At 55.7% G+C, this 21,005-nt stretch overlaps 1 long non-coding RNA gene across 1 annotated transcript; it reads left to right on the forward strand.

Moving 5' to 3' along the window:
- The first annotated feature begins 563 nt into the window (after positions 1 to 563).
- On the forward strand, positions 564 to 15,344 carry LOC141423425 (uncharacterized). Its single transcript, XR_012448296.1, has 4 exons — positions 564 to 1,477; positions 1,784 to 1,890; positions 9,853 to 10,315; positions 13,816 to 15,344. It is a non-coding gene; the product is annotated as an uncharacterized lncRNA (long non-coding RNA).
- Positions 15,345 to 21,005: the final 5,661 nt, after the last annotated feature.

The raw sequence follows: 21,005 nt of genomic DNA on the forward strand, positions 1-21,005 counted from the left end.
GGCTCACGGAGGGCCGTGTCAATCACCCGCTCAGTGCCACACTTAGTAGGTGCCTTAAAACGATGGCTGTGTGTGAGGGCTGCAAGTCAAGTGCGTTCCTGAGAGCCACTGGGAGCAAGGCCTGCACACAGGAGGTGTTCAGGAGGCTGCAGACTGTGTTCCCCAAACCTGCTTCCTTCCTAAATCGCCTTCCAGTCAGTTCTGCCTCGTCCAGTAAACTGGCCTCAGGTCTGGGGAGGAATTGGGGCTGAGGGTGGGGCAGGGCGAATCTAGATCTGAACCCTGGTCCACTGTGTAACCTCCGGGGAGTGCCTTGCCCTCTCTGAGCTTGGTTTTCCTGCTTGTCTCTGCTGGGCTGGGCTGCCCTGGGGGGTGCCAGGGGCAGCTGCTCTGTCCCCTTGGCCGCCAGCCCCCACCTCGCGCCTCCCTCCCGAGCTGCAGGCCCGCCCGGCGGCTCAGCTGTGCCAATCTGTTTACTGAACTGGCTGACCCCTTCCGGGAACTCGGCCCAAGCTTCCCAGAACTCGGGTATTAATGACCCAGCCACATGACAGAGCGTGACACAGCACTTTTGGGCGCTAGGAGGGCCCAGAGGGGCGCGTGGGGCCCCCACCCCACTGCAGTGAGTCACCCTGGCCCCTGCAGTTTCCAGATCCCAGCGGCTCTGTCCTCCCCAGGCCCCGCACAACCCACCTTGCAGGGGCCACCCCGGAACCCCTGGACCATTGCCCAGTGACGCAGGGCTCCCTCGGGAAGGCTTACTGAGCGCTCACTTGTGTGCGGGGCGCCGGGCAAATAGCTCATCTTGGTCTTGCAACAACTCAGCGCGGTGACATATGTCACACACACGCGCGCACACACACACGCACAGGCACGCACGCACGCACGCACGCACACACATTAGCGTTTTGTTTTGTTTTGTTTGTTTGTTGAGACAGGGTCTAGCTATGTAGCCCAGGCTGATCTGGAACCTGCAGTCTTCCTGCTCAGCCTCTCAAGTGCTGGTATTACAGGCACATGCCACCACACCCAACTGATATGGTGGCAAATTTTAACCCCCAAATAACAGATGGGGAAACTGAGGTCCAGAGGGCAGGAACAAGTTCTCCAAAGAGTATCAGCAAGCTCAGAATAGAATCGAATCCACCTCAGACCATCTTCTCTCATGGCCTCCACGGCCTGGCAAGGAAGCCATGTGTTGGGTCTGTTCACAGAGGGACAAACAGAGGCACAGAGGGACTGAGTAAGCTGCCTAAGAGAAGTGTGGCTCTAGGACCCATCTCTGAGCCCATGCCTGGGCACAAGGACATGCAGAAGAACGCACAGTGGCTTTGGAGTCCAGCACCCAGTGGGCTTTGCCTTTTGCAGGGTGCGCGTGGGAGCACATGACCACTCCCACCGTGCGTGCCTCAGTTTCCTCACCTGTGGAGGAGGCTGTGGCTTTCTGATCTCACAGAGCAGCTGTGGGTGCCATGTGGTGAGCTTGTCCAATTTGCGTCTGGACCCCTGAAGACTCAGAGGTGGCCAATCCTCACCATGGTCACCTTCCCCAGCTCGGGGCTCCAAGGCCATGCTGGGGTCAGCTGGGCCCACACTCAGCCCGCACCCTCTGCCGCCCCAGGGCGAGGTGGGGGCGGTGGTTTTTATGGGCCTGGGAACCAGACAGTTCTGGGGTGCGGAGGGGGCACTCTCCCGGTGGGAGCGGGGCCCTGAGCTTTCAGCTGGGGGCCTGGGGCGGGCAGGGGCGTGACTGCACTTTGATGTTCTTCTCTTCCTTCCACAGTCACTGCTTGAGCACTTACTGTCTACCAGGCTCAGGGGACGCCTGTGAGCAAGTTCTCGGCCCTCATCCTGGCAGAGACCATCATGGGTTAGCAAAACACAGACGAGGTAATTTCAGAAGGACCACAGGGAACAGCAGGGGCTCAGTGACTGGGTGGGCTGCAGAGGCCTTCATCTTCCCATGATCAGTGTGCAGGCCCTGGGGTGGGAACACGCCGGGGGTAGTTCCAGAAAGGCGAGGCGGTCAGGTGGCTAGAGGAAGGAAAGGTAACAGGGTTGCCGAGGCCAAGGCCGCAGGGCTCTGTGGGCAGTGTGAGCGGCCACCATGGGGACACTGACAGGACCTGAACTACAGTGGCTTCCCATGTCCTACCCTCCCGACAGGGCCGAGGTTCCGGCTGAGGCCAGCTGCAGGCTGGAGGCGAGAAGCAAGGTGGCAGATCCCAGGTCAGGACACCTCAGTCCTGAGAGCATGCCCTGGTCTCCCCACAGCAGGGGACCCCAAGGGAACGCTTGGGAAGTCCATCCCTGCCCCAGCGATCATGGGAGAGAGGAGGTGTGGGGTGAAGGCAGGGGTCCCAGGCTCCCAGGGCTTTGCAGCCAAGAGAAAGTGCTGTAATCTCATTCTATGGGGTGCAGGTGCCAGGCTGGACCCTGGGGACACTGCAGAGACCCCGATAGGCAGGTGTCTGCCCTCACGGGGCCCATAGTCCAGAGGCACAGCGAGTTTGGAGAGGAGCCAGTGATGGAGGGGCCACGAGGCCACCCTGGTTCGAATTCCGATTCTGTAGCATCCTCGCTGTGTGACCCAGAGTACACTACTTCACCTCTCTGAGCCTTGTTTCCTCATCAGTAAACACTAGGCGAAAGCACATCACCAGAACTCAGGGAAATCACGCCCTCCCATTCATTCACTCATTTCTTCAGTAGCTCTGAACACCCACGAAGTGCCAGGCACTGGGCTGCGGGGTGCTGGGACACAGCAGGGACAAACACCCCGAGCTGATAAGCAGCGAGTGGTTAGGAACAAGGATTCTGAAGGCAGAGGGCCTGGACTAACTCTGGTTCACTGCTGTGTGGCTTTGGGTGAGTTGCTCTGCCTCTCTGAGCCTTCTCTGTAAAATGGATCCATTGTAGTAACCACCTCATAGGCTTGTCCTAAAGACAAATGGGTTCATATATGAAGTGTGTTTAGCACAGACCAGGTACACAGTTGGTGCTCAACTGTGCTCAAATGGAGGGAGATGGACAATAAGCAAATAGAAGAGGGGTTGAGTGTCCAAGAGTGAGACATGACAGTAGCCAGTGTTTAGCACCAAGTGGGCATACAGCTGGTGCTCAATAAGTGCTTTTCCTTCTTTGTCTCCTGAGCCAGCAGGGACTATAATAGGGCCTGAGATTTGGAGTCTTCATGGAAGTCAAGAAGTCGCCTTGCCGGGCGCTAGTGGCTCACGCCTGTAATCCTGGCTACTCAGGAGGCAGAAAGTGGGAGGATCAGAGTTCGAAGCCAGATGGGGCAAATAGTTTGTGAGACCCTATCTCAAAAAAAATCCCAAAAATAGGGCTGGTGGAGTGGCTCAAGGTGAACGCCCTGAGTTCAAATCCCAGTAGCACAAAAAAAAAAAAAAAAGAAAGAAAAAAGTCAGCCTCACTGACCGGGAAATCCAGGGCTGAGCTTTGGGGCTGGGAGGACAGAGACGTCCCCATACTCCCTGCACCCCATCCCCATGGTCCTTGCAGCCTGGGTGGCTGGGACAAGCCGGGATCTGCCCAGTGGGTCCCCTGAAATGACACTCATTACACAGGTGTCTGGCCTCGTGGTGGGGGAGGTGAGGGCCCCAGGCCGCGTTCTCATGGCACCTGGCCAGCCACCTCGGGCCCTTCCTCATCCTTTATGGGTCTGTGCCCAGGCGGGCGGGGGGTGAGGGGCTGGCACGGGGCCAGCTGGCCTGTGAAAGGAGGGAAAGTTGAGAAGTTTGGGTGCCAAGGACTGGCGTGGGGGTGGCGCTGGGGTGCTGGGTGCAGCTGTGTGTGGGCACAGGGAGTCCGTGCACCCCTGCCCGTGGTGGGGGGTGAGGGCCCGATGGCTACGGTGCAGTGGAGACCCCAGTGTGTCTGGCAGTCCATTGAACCCCCACTAATGGGTGCCAGCCTGTGCTCAGACTGGGCCTGGTGACATCACCTGCTTGAAGTTCAAACTCTGGGTGACAACATTTCACAGCAGTGAGAAGATTGGTGTCAATTAAAAAGAAGCAAAATGCAAAAAAGAAAATATAAATGACAATGACAACACAAAAGAGCTTGGGGTATGACATCTGGACACAGCTTTGAAGCAGAGTAAAGGGGCCAGGTTGTGGCTGGGGTCAGGGAAGGCCTTGCATGGCGACTTTGGCATGATCTTGGCAAGGTGACCTTGGCACAGAGACCTGAAAGACAGGTCACCAGTCCAGGTCTGAAGGAAGAGTTCCAGGCAAAAGGAACAGCAAGTGCAAAGGCCCTGAGGCGGGGCCCTGCGTGGCCTGTTTTTGGGGCACCAGGGAGGCCGCAGTGGCTGAGCAGGAGAAGGCTAAGCAGGCCTCCTGGCCGGGGTCGAGGGAGTGGGTTTTTTCCGGGCTCTTTGGGGAGCTCAGCCTGTGGTCGGCACACGGGTTGGGCCCGGCCTGCCGGCTGTGGGAACGATTGACTGTCGGAGGCGCAGACAGGAACGTGGGCTGCTCAATTTGTGTTTGAACCTATTCCCGAGTTCAAACCCCCTGCATCCCAGGGCCTGTTATTAAGCTGGCTGCACCCTGGGGCGCCTGCCTTTATCCCCAGACAGGGCCTGGCCCGCCTGCCCTCAGGTCGACCTTGGCCCCCAGATGGGAGAGGATGGGCGGGCCTGACCGACAGGCACCTCGCAGGCCAGGGTGTTTCTGGGAGCTGGGGAGGGTGCGGGGCTGGATCACCTGCCCTTCTACAGCTGGGGAGACTGACGCCCGGGGCCCCAAGGCCAGGAGCTGGCACGATGTCCTCCCCGTCCACAGCCACCTCCACGCAGGACAGTAGTGGGTGTCTGCACAGGGCAGGGGGCAGAGCTGGGTCAGTCTGAGGGGCTGCTCTTCACGGGGCCTGGCAGGAGCCGCCCAACACTTCAGGCAGTGAGCATCTGGTCACGGAACGTGTGCAAGCAGAGTCAAGTGACTGCTGCCCGCTAGCTTACGGGGACTGGGAACAGGAGAGACCTTTCAGCTCCATGACTCCATGGGACCTTGGTCCAGTCCTTTTCCTTATCCCTTTAAGCCTCAGTTTACCCAACTATCCTTTTTCTTTTTAAAAGAATAGTAATCAGTGACCTTGATCAAAGGACAGCTTTGATGGTGAAACTCCCCTTGTCCAGCCCTTCCTTGGCTCCCCAGTCCTCAAGAGGCCACTCCCTAGGGTCCTGCCCACCCGAAACACTGGCCTTGAGCCCCCTGCCCCGCCCCCGTGCTGTCCTGTGTCTGCCCACTGTCAGTCCTCCAGCCTCAGGGCTTTTACACATGCAGGGACCTCTGCATTTAAATGTTCTGGGAGCCAGATCCGTATGGGATACATTTTACAGCAAGACTCAGAGAGGTCAAGTCTCTTGCCCACAGCTGCACAGCTTTGTGTGAATCCCAAGGAGTCAGAATCTGAACTCAGGTCACGTGGACCTCAACACCACTTTCTTCTTTCCTTGTGCAATTCACTTTCATCTTCAAAACATTGCTGGACAGCCACCTCCTGTGGGAAGCCCTCCCTGACTGCCTCTCCATCCCTCTACTGTGTCACAGCTGTCTCTCCCCACGTGGGCAGACGACGGGTACACACCAGACCGAACATGACCCCACGCACACTGTGGTGAGTTTTCACCCATGTGTGCACTCCTGAGACACTCAGCCACCAAGATCTTGAGCATACATGTCAGTCACCCTAAAGGTGACCTATGTCCCTCCTGTTACCAAGAACCAGCCACACCCTTGCTGGTGCTATAGATGAATTTGTGTTCTCCAGAATTTTCTAAGTAGAATCCCAGTGTACTTTCTCTGGTGGTTCTGAGTCACCCCTGTATTGCGACCCGATCTTTTTAGATCTTCCCATTGATCTGCTCCCCTCCCTCATCAGACTGCCAGCTCACGGGGAAGGGACTTTGTCTCAGGTATCTGGGTCTCAGCGCCCAGCACAGGGCTGGACACCTAAGGCACTTAATAAATGCTGACTGTGGGGATGGGCAGGCATAGGCAGGGCAGAGTGGGACTGGAAGATGCAGGCCCTGGAACCTTCTGGTGGCCTCTGTGGATCTCGGATGGCCCTGTGGGCGGGCTGGGCCGAGCCCGCCTAACCCGCGACTCCTGCTTCCCAGCCCAGCGAGGCAGTGGGGGCGGGTGGAGGTGGCCGGGCCTCAGGAACCAGTCAGACTCCTTGGCCCGGCGAGGTTTGTCTGTCCGGAGGAGCAGAGCTGAGTAAGGACCTAGGCCTAGGAGCAGGCGGGAGGAGTCATTTAATTCGCGCACAGGATGGGGAATTTCCAGTTCGTGTCCTGTCAGGCCTGGCAGGAACAGCAAGATTACTGCTCCAGGTACCAGCAGAGGCCTGGCCTCCGAGGCTCAGTGCCCAGAGGCCTCGGGGTCCCCTTGCAGGCTGGAAGCCCAGCTGCAGGGTGAGAGGGGCAGCACCACCCACAGCCCGCAGCAAGACCATCTGCCTGTGGGCTGTGCTGCCCTCTCCTCTGCTCCACAGTCACAGGACCCATTTCCCAGACGAGAAAACTGAGGCCTGGACTTGACTTGCAGAGTTGGCTGAGGTCACAGAGTGGTCACCAGCAAGCAGGGAGAGCCTAAGGGCCAGGAGTGGTTTTGGAGTGACCAGACTCTTCACAAGCACTTACCGATCACCTACTGTGTGCCTCACACAGGGCTCGGCTCTGAGGAGCTCTTTCCTTGGTTGTGGAAATAGGACTTTGGTCCCTGCCAGCATTTCTTAAGTGGGGCTCTGAGGGACACAGGTGTTCTGGGTATTAATGGGAATGAGCTGGGAAGATGGTTCCTTGGTCCAGTGAGTTTGAGAACCAGATTTTTTTTTTTTTTCAGCAGACCTGGGGTTTGAACTCAGGGCTTTGTGCTCACAACACAGGCGCTCTAACACTTGAGCCACACCGCCAGTCCATTTTGCTCAGCCTAGTACGTAGCTAAGACCATAGACCTGAGCCACTGGTGCTCACCATACTTCAAAATTTATTTTGTTTTCTTACTCATTTTGGTTTCTTTTCTTTTTTTGTGGCGGTACTGGGGTTTGAACTCAGGGACTCACACTTGCTGGGCTTGTGCTCTACAGCTTAAGCCACTCCACCAGCCTGTTTTATGATGGGGATTTTTTTTTTTTTTTTGTAAAACTGGGGTTTGAACTCAGGGCCTTCATCTTGAGCCACTCCACCAGCCCTCTTCTCAGTCTTTAATGTCCTCACTGAGCTCTAGGTGGGTGGAGTCTGGGAGCCACTCTCGGGACACCTCAGCCAGCCTCCACTAGTCCCCTGTCCTTGTGAGTCTGTGCTTGGGTGTGCCTCCTCCACAGAGCCTCTCTGAGTCCCCAGATGGACCTGTGTCCCCTCTGGGAAGGCACCTGCCCAAATGCCCTTTGGCCTCTTTGTCCCATCTCAGTTTGGAACTTTCTGTTTTGTCACTTGCCTGCAAGCTTCTCAAGGGTGGAGCTAGCTGTGACTCATCTCTTAGTTCCTGTGCAGGAAACAGAATGGTGGCTGAGGATTTACAGCGTGGACATTGAGTGGTGGATAGATGAGGGAACTGTCTATGGATGGATGAAATGGATAGAGAGACACATAAATGAAAGAGTAGATGAGCCAGTGAATGAAATGAACAATTAAATGAATGGATGGAGGAATAAAGACATGAGTGTTTAAATGGATGGATAGACAGACAGAAGAAGGGTCATTGAATAATGGTGATGGACAATGAATTGTGAGCAGGTGGTTGGGGTGAGTTCACAGTCAAGTACTGCAAATTATTGATGGATGGACGAATAGATAAACATAGAGTTAAGTGAGTAAATAAATTAATAAATGAAATGATGGTTGAATTAACAGCTAGCTAGATGAATAGACACATAAAGGGATGCATGAGTTATATGGATAGGTACTTCCAGGAGTGAAGAGGGATGGATGGATGGGTGGGTGGGTGGGCAGGTGGATGTGTGTGTGTGTGTGGGGGGGGGTGGATGTATGAATGAGTGAGTAGATGGGTGGGTGAATAGGTTGGTGAATGGGTGGGTGTGTGGGTGAGGGGAAGATGGATGGGTAGATGGATGGGTGGATAAATGGATGGAGGGATGGGTGGATAGGAGGGTGGGTGGATGGATGGGTGGATGGATGGGTAGATGGATGGGTGGATAAATGGATGGAGGGATGGGTGGATAGGAGGGTGGATAGATGGATGGATGGGTGGATGGATGGATGGATGGGTGGATGGATGGGTGGATGGGTGGATGGATGGATGGGTGGGTGGGTGGGTGGATGGATGGGTGGATGGATGGATGGATGGATGGGTGGGTGGGTTGGGTGGATGGATGGGTGGATGGATGGGTGGATGGATGGATGGATGGGTGGATGGATGGATGGGTGGGTGGATGGGTGGATGGATGGGTGGATGGATGGATGGATGGGTGGATGGATGGATGGGTGGGTGGATGGGTGGATGGATGGGTGGATGGATGGATGGATGGGTGGATGGGTGGATGGATGGATGGGTGGATGGATGGATGGATGGATGGGTGGGTGGGTGGGTGGATGGATGGGTGGATGGATGGATGGGTGCATAGGTGGGTGGGTGGTGGATAGATGGGTGGGTGGATGGATAGGTAGATGGATAGATGTGTGGATGGTGGGTGGATGGATGGATGGATGGATGGGTGAAAGGGTGGGTGGATGGATGGGTGGTTGGATAGATGTATGGATGGTGGATGGGTGGGTGGGTGGATGGATGGATGAATGGGCAATGGACAGGCAAGTGAATGGGTGTGTGATGAACTAGTGCCAGGTCATGAGGTCTGACATGAGGTCAGCATGGCAGGAAGTCCCCAGATCTTCTCTAATGCAGTAGTTTATCAAGATTTTGGAGTTTGGAAATTTAGGGAAAGCCATGAATCGTGTCTCCAGAAAACTGCACATAAATGCCAAATGTTGCCTGCCATTTTTGGGGTGTGGCCCATGAGCCTGGAAGCCACCTGCAGGCCTTGCTCTTAGAGCCCAGTGTAGTGTAGTGAGCTTTTAAAGTCCTTGAACCCTGACCTTAGAGATGGATAAGGGATAGTGGGGAAGGCAGCTGGGAGGGGCCGGCCTCCCCCAGAGGAGGCCCATGCATGCCTGTGTCTGTCCGTTGCATAGCGTTCTGCTCCCTCTCCACATACCTGGGGAAAAGCCCTGCAGAGGAAGAGCTGCCTCTCGCAGTGGCCCCGGTACAGAGCTGGAAGTTGGACTGATTTCCTTTTCTTCCTTCCTTCCTTCCTTCCTTCCTTCCTTCCTTCCTTCTTTTTCCTTCCTTCCTTCCTTTCTACTGGGGCTTGAACTCAGGGCCTATACCTTGAGGCACTCCATCAGCCCTTTTTTGTGATGGATTTTTGTTTTTGAAATAGGGTCTGGAGAACTATTTGTCCAGGCTGGCTTCGAACCCCAATCCTCCTGATCTCTGCCTCCTGATTAGCTAGGATTATAGGTGTGAGCCACTGGCACCCAGCAATTTTAACCCTGTTTCTAATTCTTACTGGCCAGAGGGGCTGTAGGACGTCAGGGACACCTGAAGCAGATTTTGAGGGGACTAAGGAGGCGCTTGCAAGGCCTGGGACACCTCACTTGCGTTGCGAGGGGTGCAGATGGAGTAGTCAAAGCTGGTGTGGGGAGGAGCAGCCACCTGGCAAAACTCAGAGATGAGAAAATGGGGAAATGAGAGAAGACTGTGGTGGCTGGGGAGACAGACTCAGGACAGCCCACTGGGCCGAGCAGGGTTTTAGGGTCAGGGTATTCGAATGTCCTTGAGAAGGAGTGAGAATTTCTGATTGCTGTAGGCGACAGTCACACAGTGTGCTGCTGTGCACAGCTGGACACGGGGATGAGGATGTGCCAAGACCAGCAAGAGCAGCTGCGGTTGCCCAAGGGGACAGGTGATGAGGTTGGACTAACACAGCAGCCTTGGAGGAGGTAAGAGGCAGATGGATCTGAGGGACATTGAGGATGAGACTCCCAGGCCGTGGTGACCCAGAGGTTTGGAGGAATAGAGAACAGAACTGAAGGGACCCTGTTAATGGCTTTTGACTTTGGCCAATGGGCAGAGGGTGGGGCCTTCCATAAGAGGGGAGACTGAGGCAGAGGGCAGTTTCAGGGGAAGGTGCTGTTTCCTTTGGGGATATTGCTTTTCAGAGTGCCTGGAAGCGATCAGGAGGAAACATCTGATACAGACACAAGGTCAGAGGCTGGGACAGAGTGGATATGACTGGGCCCATGGCGTCACAGAAAATGGATCCCCAGGGGGTGAGTGAAATAGTCACTGAACACACAGCATAGGGAAAACTGAGACTCACTCTGTCCATTCCTGTGTGAGAGGCTCACATGTGGCCTGGACTTCAGGGAGCTCTGGGTCCAGTCTTCGCAGGAAGAGACAGGTCCAGTGCTCAAGGCGTTGTCTTACATCTGGCTCCTCTGTGTGCTCCCGGGGGAACCTGGGCCAGCCATCTCCCCCTCCCTCCGCCCAGCCTCAGTTTCTCATCTGAAAACTGACCATGGGGGACTTGGAACAGATTCACAGTGGCACTGGTGGAGCTAGTGGCTTGGAGCAAGGAGCCAGCATCAGGGACAGGGCCTGGGAAAGTGAGTCACCTAATTCTTGGCTTTGCAAAGACAACAGGGGACAGCATGCACACACATGCGCCAGGCACACATGCACAGCTGTGTCCCATGTAGGAAGGAGACCCCAGGCCCCGCCCAGGCCCCTTCTCCCCCAGTTAGCTGGATCCACAGGGCACGAGCTGTGGGAGGGGACAGTCACCTTCCCCACAGTCTCTCAGAGCTGCTGGCACTGGGTCCTGGCCACCATCCCTCTACCCAACTCTGATTCAACCTCCAGCTCTGGCCAAATGGAGTTGCAAACTGGTGGTCTGGGAGACGAACCTGGCCCTCTGGTGGGTTGGAATGCTTTTTTAAAAATTAATTGAGCCAACATTTTAAAGAAATGCATATATTACATAAAAGCACTTGGAGCGGCCCTTCTGGAAACAGTTTCCAGCCCCATTGGTCCTGTTCCCAAGGGGCGGCAGTCCACGGAGCTGAGAAGCACTGCTGTTTAGACAAGGCCTGTGCTCCAGTCCCCACCAGCCCCTCTTGTCTTTCCAGAGCTAAGGCCAAGAAACAGTGATGTTCTATCATCGCGGTGCTCTCTACACATTCGAAATCCCCGCCTGGTCACTCGTGGTGCTATTTTTGGACCTGAGCCAGGCTCTTTTCCCTCTGTAACTAGCAAGCTATGGGCTCGACTTCCAGCCCTGAGTCTGTCCCCTCCATCCGCGAGTCTCTTAGCACCTCAGGACACTGTTGGCCTCTCCCTCTGCCCTGCAAGGCCCAGCACCATGCTGGGGTGGGGTGGGGTGGGGTAGGGTGGGGGGACAGTGCTGCCCTGAGACTTGGCTAGGGTCTGTGGACCTGTGGGAGGCAGAGGCACATCTGCTCAAAGACTGTCAGCTGGGCTGCTCACACTGCTTGCTGCAGCTCATCCCTGAGGCAGTGGGACAGGAGCGGGGCTGGCAGACTGCGGGCCTCCGGTAGCAGTTGTCTGAGAGGAGGAGGGGAGGGCAGGAGGCAGAGCTGCTTTGGCAGAAAGTACCTGACATAAAGAGGCAGGAGGACTGAATGCACACCCTAAGTGGCTGTGTAACCTGGGCAAGTCACCTTACTTCTCTAAGCCCTCGCTTAAGGACAGACCCCAGCTTGCAGACTTGTGCCTAGCTCCTGCAGAAGGTGGGATGTGCTGCCTAGAGCCCAGGGTCAGCCTGCAGTGGACACAAAAACCACAGACTTTGATGGACTTGCCACTTAAGAGACAGGTGACCCTGGGCAAGCCATGTCTCCCCTAGGATCCCAGCGGGAAGGTGGTAATGAACCCTCTCACAGCTGCAGCCCCCATGAAATTATTCTGAGGGAAGAAGAACCCATTTATTGAACAAATATTTATCGAGCACTTCCTGTGGGTGAGGTTCTGGGGACAGCAGGCTCTGGTCCCTCAGAGGGCTCTGCCCCCACGGGAGTCACACGCTTGTGCAGGAAGCAGGCCGTGAATGAACAAGCCCCGTGTTCCACGTGAAAGCGTTAGTGCTGCGTGGAGAAGGGAAGAAAAGAGGGGAGCTGAACAGACAGGTCCCCAGCAGGTGAAGTGCGAGCCGTGGTCTAGGAGGAGGGGCAGGGAGATTTCTGAGATGGAACAGCAGGAGCAAAGGGCCTGGGGGAGGGTGTGGCTGGCATCGAGGATGGCAGTGAGTGAGGGAGAGAGTGCCAGGCGGCGAGGGCAGAGGGGCACGAGGACAGAGGGCGCAGGGCCGTATGGGCTTTGTAAGGACCCTGGCTTTTTTTCTGTATGAGCTTGGAGTTTTAGAGGGCGCCAAGTAGAGGGGGTAATGGTCTGGCTGTGCGTAGAGGGGCCAGGGCAAAGAAGGGTATGAGAGGGAGACTGCGGTAGCCAGTCCTGTGTTTAGTGAGCGTGTCACCCCTGCCCTGAGGCCTCGTGGTGGCTCCTGTCACCTCTGGGCAAAGCCCTGACTCCCTAGCATAGCGCTGGATGCCCTGTTGCTGCCTGAGTCCAGGTCCGTCGTCCTCCATGGCTCCTTGTGATGTCCCCTCTCTGCACACTGTCCCCTCCCTCGGGAGCTCCCTCCCACCTCCCTTTCCAATACAGTAGCCCTTGAACTAGGAGTTAGAAGCTAGAGGAGGGGGGGTGTGCTGGGAAGGGCTGGGGAGGCCTGGGGCCATGTCTCCCCCTCCTCTTTGACTTCCTGCAGGACCTCTGCAGCCAAGGCACGGCCGCCCCCTCTGGGCCTAGTTTTTTCCTGCTCTGTAAAAGGGGCAGGGTAAGGGGCCTCCTGAGGTGGCTCTGCTTTAGGGTGATGGCATCTCGGGGACCCTCAGATGTGCCAGGCTAGCATGGGTAGCCCTGAGCCAATCAACTCCCTCAGTAGCATCCCTGAGTTACCTGTGCAGCTCTGAGCTTGGGCAGAGCAGATGCCAGGCAGCCTGGTCCCAATCCCAACTCCACCACCAGATGGCTGTGCAATCTGGGGGAGTCACTTGCTCACACTGGGCGGTTTCCCCATCTGTGAAATGGAAAGAATATTTGGCTTCCTCCTGGGAACACGGGGGAACCAGGGAGACAGGAAGGGACTGCTCTCTGCGCCTGAGCAAACACCTATCAACTTGGGCCATTGGCCCAACTGTGTGACCTGGCGCCCCTTGCTTGCCGGTGCCTCAGTTTCCCCACCTGTGAAGTGCTGATCACACAGCTGTCCTGCAGATACGCTGGCGGATGCATGTCAGTGGGTTCCAGAGCAGAATATCAACCATCCATGATCCATGAATAGTCTCCAAGAAATACTGGTGCTTCCTCTAGTCAAACAAATACCCATTTGGTTTAATCTAACTTAACAAATTAATGAGATCCGAGGAAGAAAATTCCAGGCCTGGGGACATTCACTGCAACCCAAGAAGGCAGCCAGAGACAGGCACCCTGCTAGGAGCCCTGGAGACCAGCAGGATCCTTAAGGTTTTCCGTAACTGTGCCTTGCAGCTGGGTAACCTTTGGGAAGTCCCTGTCTTGGACCCTCGGTCTCTTCTTCTCCAAAATAAGTGTGATGGCTTCCTGCCTGCCAGTCTACTTGTAGGACTGCGCCTTGGTTCATCCTCATCACTGGTATTTATTAAGTGCCTCCTGTATGCAAAGTAATGTTTGTCATCTTTCTGCCTTGTCTCCCTCTGTCCCTCCCTCCTGGCAGGAAACCACTGCAGTCCCTTTCCAGAGAGGACAGCGGCTGGGGGCGGCTGGAGATGCTGCCCAGGGAGAGAAGGAAGTGGGGGGCTGGGCAGGCCACTGACGCAGCTGTGATGTCAGAGCCAGGCCACAGGCGGCGGCCAGCCCCGGGCTGCTGGTGCCCTCTCTGCCTCTGCTGGCTGGCCAGGCGCCTCCCAGCCCCCACCCCCCTTAACCCCTTCCCAGACGGGCCTTGCCGCAAGATTCCCAGATTTCACAACCAGGGCTGGCGCTGAATCATGTACAGTAAGTCCAGGGAGAGAAACTCCCGGCGGCCTGGCGGTCAGGGACAGGATGGCCGCCAAGCCTGCCCGCCTGCTCTCCAACAGCCCAGCAGCAGCCAGGGCTTGTCCCAAGGGGCTGCAGACCTGCTGGGTGGCATGGGGCAGGCAGGAATCAAGGGTCCTCGAACTGGGGACAGGCCACAGGATGGAGGTAGCCCCGTCCTCCATTGTGATGGCTTAGAATGGTCCCTCACTATAACTCTAAGCTTCAGTGTCCATGACTGGAAAATGAGATGTCACAGGACTGACCTCCTGGGTCACCACGAGGACTGGCAACATGACCCGTATGCAGGCGCGGGACAGGAAGTGCCCGGTAAATATCGTTGCTGTGATGACACACTCCAGCTGACACCCTGGAGGGACTGTCCAGTCCCTGATGCTCCTTCCCTGGGACAAGTCCACTCTCCACCCCCATGGTACGACTCATCCTTATCTTCTCAAACATCTTCATGACATCAACAAACACTTATTAAACACCACTGTGTTCCAGGCATGCTGCAGGGTCCTGAGCTACAGCAGCAGAAGGAACAGAAAAAATTAAAAAACCCGCCTGTTCTTACAGAGCTTGAGTTCTAGTTGGGGGAATTGGAAATAAGCTACCATGTCGGTGGGCAATGGGGCTCTGCAGGACAGAAAGCATGGGGCAGGGTGATGGACGGGACAGTCGGCCCCTCCCAGGAGACCCGGATGAAAGGAGAAGCCAGTGAGCACCTGTGTGGAGGGGAACTGCCGTGCAAAGGCCCTGTGGTGGGTCCCTGGCCTGTTGGAGTCAGTTAGGCTGTGAGGCTTGAGCAGGCAGGTGTGGGTGGGAGGGGGAGGAGAACTCTTCCCAGAACAGCCTTCAGGTGCCTGCCCCGCACTGGGGAGGGCAGCACCAGCTCAGGCCCACCTATTAATCCTTCTCTGGGTCCTGGAGATCTGGGCCTCTGCATTGAGGCTGCAGCTGGGACTCTGATCCCTCTCCAAGGTGGGGTCCCAGGGGGCTTTGGGTAAGGGGGATGGGGAGCCCTCCCTGCTCCTTAGGAGAGCAGGGCTTTCATTTTTGCACTGCCGAGCTTCAGTGTACCCACCTGTGAGGTGGGCACAATGAGGCCTCCTGGAAGGACTCGGGGTAGAAGGGCTACAGCCTCAGCGTCTGGCCCCCATCCGGGAAGAGGTGAGGCATCCAGGGCTCACTGGGGACCAGGCCAGGACTGAGGAGTCAGGCGTGTGCGTGCGTGGGTGTGGAGGAGGGGAGGGGTGGGTGGGCAGCCACAGGGTGGGTGGGGGGCACACGGGTGGGTCTCCAGAGGCGGGGGCAGCTGCTGTCTGGTTCTGTGGCCCCTGGAGGAGTCAAGGTGAAGCTTAAACAATGTCCCCAAGGATGTTTTAAAATATTTATTTATTTTTATAAAAAGCCCTTTGCCACCTCCCTCAGGCCATGGAAGCCAAGGCTGGTGGTGTTGGTGGCTGTGGCCTGGCTGTCACTTTGGCTTCCTACAGAGCAGCCAGGACAATGGTGGGGTTGGGCCCTACGGTGTCCACACATGTGAGTATCAAGCAGCCCAGGCCTACGGGACAGGCCGGTCCTCACCCCATCGTACAGATGAAGGGTGGGAGTCCCCTGGCCCAGGGGCAGCAGAGCTGGGGTTTGAACCTTGGCCCTTCTGCTGTCCCACAGCCCCTGCCCTGCTGGGGTCAGGGGTCTCAGGGCCAGCTTGGCCTTCCAAGCCAGATGGCTGTGGCATGTTCGGCCCCTCCCCTTCAGGAGAGGAGCTGGCTGGGGTGGAACCAGAGTCAGAGGCCGCTCAGGCCACGGACTTTCCCTGCTCTGTCCAGGGTAATTACCTGCCCAGTTACCAGCGCCCACTTCCTGCACCTTTCATCCGGGCTCCAGGGCTGCAGGCAGCAATTAACCCTCCCAGCACCCTCTGAAGTCTGTCCTGGAGGCAGACTTGTTATTAAACCTATTTTACAGGTAGGTAAACTGAGGCAGAACCCATTGTGGCCTGGGAGCCTGCTGTTCCCCTGTGACTCAGCAGCTGAATTGGTCTCTACCTTCTTCCCATAGGAAGCAGCGGATGGCTCGGTGCCTCTCTCCCCTCGCCAGGGCTTCAAGCAGGTCCTGGAAGGCCCCGGGGGTCTCCTGTTCCCCCCGCTCCCTCTCAGACACATAAGGGCGTGGGTTGGAGCTGATGGAAGGAACTGGAATCTGGCTTTGCTGTGTGACTCTGGACAAGTCTCTGCCTTTGTCTGGGCCTTAGTGGCAACACTGAGTCTCTTCAGTGGTAACATAGGGATGATTCTAAAAACCAGGAGATCTGCCTCTGATCCATCTGAACTTCCTCCCTGCAGTCCGTTACGCTGGCCTCCTCACTGTTCCTTGAACACACCAAGGACCTTCAGACCGCAGGACCTTTGCACATGCAGAGCCATTTGCCAGGCACTTTTCTATGCTTCTTGGCTTAAGCGTCAACAACGCAGCCTGGAGAGTGCCCAGTCCTCCCCCGTCTTGCTTTTCTTCTTCTTTTTTTTTTATGGCAGCACTAGGGTTTGAACTCAGGGCCTTGCACTTGCCATGCAGGCATTCTTGAGTCACTTGAGCCCCATTCACAGCCCTTTTTAGCATTGGTTACCTTTGAGATTGGAGGGTCTTGCTTTACGTCCGGGCTGGCTTGGACCACCGCCCTCCTGTTGATGCTTCTGCTGTAGCTGAGATGAAGGCAGCTGCCACTGTGTCCATCTTTTTTACTGATTAAGAGAGGGAGCTAGTGATGTTGTTGCCAAGGCTGACCTCGAAGGAAGATCCTCTTGATCCCTGCCTCCCAAGTAGCTGGGATTACAAGCGTGAGCCACCACGCCTGGCTGCGCAACAGTGTCCCTCTCTGTCTTTTCTGCACCCTTTCAGCTCCTCAAGAATAGGGATTTGGGTCGATTTGATCCCCGGTGTGCCCCAGTGCTCAGCACAGTGCTGGACACACAGTAGGTGCTTGTAACACGATCACCTCTTCCTAGCTAGCTCCAGCATCAGCTGGGAGCCGCTTTCCATCTCTGCTCCTCAACCCTGTTTGGGCACAAACGATGGGCTGGCCTAGGTGTCTCGGACTCAGGTAGCTTTGCCAGGACAGCTACTTGTGATGTCCCCAGCAGAAGGCTGAGTAGGAAGTGGGGCGAGGAGAGACCCGAGCCTCTGGTGCAGATGCCCGTGCCTTGGTTTGTGGCCACGCTCCAGGCAGATCTCGGCGACCAGCCACCACCTCCCTTGGCAGGCCTGTCAGCACCTTGGGGTAAAGAATTTGTTAAGGGAGGAAGAGAAGAAAAGCAAGCAGGCTGTGAGGGATGCACCCCACACCTGTGTAAACAGTTTGTCAAGTTCACTCACCTACAATGCCCGCTCTCGCCTTGTTTTTCTTGGCAAGACCCCCAGGGAGTGGAATTTCGGCTGAAGGGAGCCCAATTGTCATCATGGAAGTGTGCTCCCAGGCCCAGGGCTGGAGGGCGGGGGGTGTCTCTGGCTGAGAGTCCACTTCCGTCCCTGGCAGATCTGGGAGCAGCTTCCAGCTCTGGAAGGAAGCTGTCCCCGGATTCTGGAATGCTGGAATTCAAACAGCCTCATGTCCATTTTCTAGAGGAGGAGCATGAGGCCCAGAGCCAAGAGCTGACCTAGGTCACCCAGCATTCTGGGATGAGCAGGAGCTGGCTAGGACAAGGGGATTTGATGGTCACTGTCCGTGCCCACTTTGCTGGCAACAGCGCCCCAGTTTCCTCCTCTTCCGTGTCTCAGTCCAAGAGGTTTGGGGGACGTCTGAAGGCTCTGGTCTCCAAGGTGCACGTGGACCAGGTTTCGTGATTGGGCCAGGGGTGCCCATGTGATTTAACCTTGCCAAGAGAAAAAAACTCCGTCCTGGGACTTCAGTAATGGGAATTATGGGAGAAGGAGTTGCAATTTTCCCATGGGCCTGAGAGTGAAAGGCCAAGGGTCAGAACCCCTGGATCCAGCCATACCTGAAGTCACACACCCTCTGGCTACATGTGAGCCACTACACTTCCTGATTTGGGCTGAAAACAATTTGACCTGGGCTTCTGTCCCTTGCACACAGAAGGTTCTGACTGACATATGGTTAGGGGAAGAGAAGAGATGACAGGCACAGGGACCCCAAAGTCACCATGCCAGGGAGGCGTTCAGAAAGTACGTGAGGAAGGAGGCGCCTGGGCTTTGTCAGCTAGGCAAGGTGGGAGGGAGGACCACCGACAGCAGGTGGACAGAGTCAGTGGCAGTGGCAAGCTTGTGCCGGTGCCTGCTCCTCACCTGCCACTCAGCCCTGGGGTCCCGCCTTCATGCTCTCCCTGCCCGCACCTGACAGCCAGCACAGTCTCAGGAGCCCCACACCGGGGGGCACAAAATGTCCCCACAGAGTGTGAGATCACATGGGGTCACCCGGCGGTCACACCCTCTCAGAAGGTCCACAGTCTTCCTCCACCCTGCAGAGGGGGTGCTGACCCGGCTCTATCAAAAAATGATGGGCCCAGCTTGTTGGAGTTACAGAGCCATGGGGTCGGCACCCTGCAAGTGTACAGAACATCGGCAACCAAGTGTCCCCTGTCCCTGCCTGTGCCCGTCCTTAGGGCTCTGCGACTCTCCTGACTTCTATCAACATAGGTCTTGTCACTTTTCTTTTTGGTAGTACTGGGGTTTGAACCCAGGGCCTTGCTCTTGCTAGGCAGATTCTCTGTCACTTGAGCTACTCCAGCCCTTTTTGCTTTGGGTTATTTTTCGGGAAGTCTTGAATTTTTGCCGGGAATTGGTCTTGGGCCACGATTCTCCTACCTCTGCCTCCGGAGGAACTGAGTTGTCGGGTGGAACGTCTTTTCCAGTCTGCTCTCTGTTCCTATGAATTTGCCTTTCCAGGGTGTCACCTGGGGGATCCCCCAGCACGTCTCCTCCTTTTGAGCCCCCCATGCACACTGCTTCGAGCTGTGTCCCTGAGTGTGTGTCTTGGAGCGCGTGGTGCTCGGTGGTGTGCATGGATGACAGCTTGAGAATATCTGGGCTGGTTCCAGGTTTTGGCAGTTTTGAATAAAGCCGTTCGGAACGTTTGCAAACAAGTTTCGTGTGAACACGCTGGCTTGCTTAGCTTGCGTAAATCAACGATTTTCCACAGCGTCTACCTCTTGGATTTCTCACCGGCAGCATCTGCGTTTCCATCTCTCTCCATCCTCATCATCCTCGCCTGATGTGGCTTTTTTTTTTTTCCTGGCTGTACTGGGGTTTGAACTCAGGGCTTTGTGCTTGCAAAGGCAGGTGCTCTACCACTTTAGTCACGCCACAGACCTTTTTGCGCTGGTTATCTTTGAGATAGGGTCTTGCTCTATTCCCTGGGCCAGGCTGCACCAGGGTCTTCTTGTTTATGCTTCCTGCAGAAGCCAGGATGGCAGGAGTGAACCGCCATACTTGCCATTGATTGAGATGGAGTCTCGTAGACTTAGCCCACACTGACCTCATCCTGTGATCTTCCCCATCTCCAGCTTCCAACTAGCTGGGATTACAGGTGTCAGCTACAGTGCCTAGACTACTTTTTTTTTCCTCTAGCCAAATAATGGTGTCTGACTGTGGTTTAGTTTGCATTTTCCTGATTAATGGCAAGCGTCTTTAGAGCTTGTTTCTTTGCTGCAGTGTCTCTTGGAACTTTCTGGCTGCTACACACATCAGACTGATTACTTCTTAATGGGTTTGGAGGGTTCTTTACATATTCTGGATAGTCAGCCCTTTGCCATCTGTGTGACTTGCGAATATTATCTCCCCATTGGTGGCGTGTCTTTTTATTCTCTGAACGACTTTAATTGCATTGCTTCGTGTGTACTGGAATTATTTTTCTGATTAAATGCTGATTTGTGGCATGTGTTCTTTTTTTTTCTTTTTAATTCCAGTGATAACACCAAATGTTCCCTTTTATAAATAAATTTACTTAAGTAAAAATAAGGTATCTTGAAGAAAAACATTAAGCAGCACTAGTGGAGAGCTGTCAGATCCCAAAGGCGGCCATTGGCTATCGACTGACACTCACTCTGTAGACCAGGCTATGCGCCAGACAGGAGGGGCACAGCCACAGACTAGGCTGTTTCTGACATTTTGGTGATGCTTGCTCTCCAAAGAGCTGCTCTTCATCCTTCAAAAGCCAGTTCAAATGACCCTTCCTCTGTCCAGACTGCTCCCAGCACACTTGTCACACCTGATTGAGACTCTGTTCCCGTGCATGGCTTCCTGGGCAGGGCACGTCTGGCAGAGGTGCAGAGCGCCTGGTGCCTGGGCTCCTGATGGACGTGTCTCCTGAGGTAGAAGCTGTTGTAAGATGACACTGTTGCTGATTTGGGGGCTGAGATGAGCCAGGTCCACCCTGGTGAAGTGACTGAGTGGCTGTAGTTCCACCTGGCCCCAGGCAGGCCAAGGTCTCTCTTCTTGTCTCCCCTCCCACTGGCAAAGACCCCCAGAGAAAAGACCCCCAAATCCTTGGTCTGCAAGGGATTCATTATTCCCGCTGACACTTACTGGGCACTGCCTCACTTGGACCTCTCCTTGTGACCATGTCCCCTGGCCTCCAGTCACCTGTCCCGGCCCCTCTGCTACCACACCCCTGCCTGCTCCAGCCCCTCCAATGTGTTGAATCCATTCCCACTCCTGGGTCTTTGTGTCGTCCCTCCATCTGGAACCTCTTTCTCTAGCCACGTGTGTGACTGGCTCCTTCTCTGCACTTAGTTCTGACCTTGACTGACCCCTCTCCAGACCCTCCAGCCCACACTATCCAAACTCCTCCCCCCATCTATTTTTAAACCCTTCATTCTGTTTATTAGTTTTTGTTGGTTTTGCTTTTTTCACACAGGGTCTTCCTATGTA

Source organism: Castor canadensis, chromosome 5 (genome assembly GCF_047511655.1).
Source record: "Castor canadensis chromosome 5, mCasCan1.hap1v2, whole genome shotgun sequence".
Taxonomy (NCBI): domain Eukaryota; kingdom Metazoa; phylum Chordata; class Mammalia; order Rodentia; family Castoridae; genus Castor; species Castor canadensis.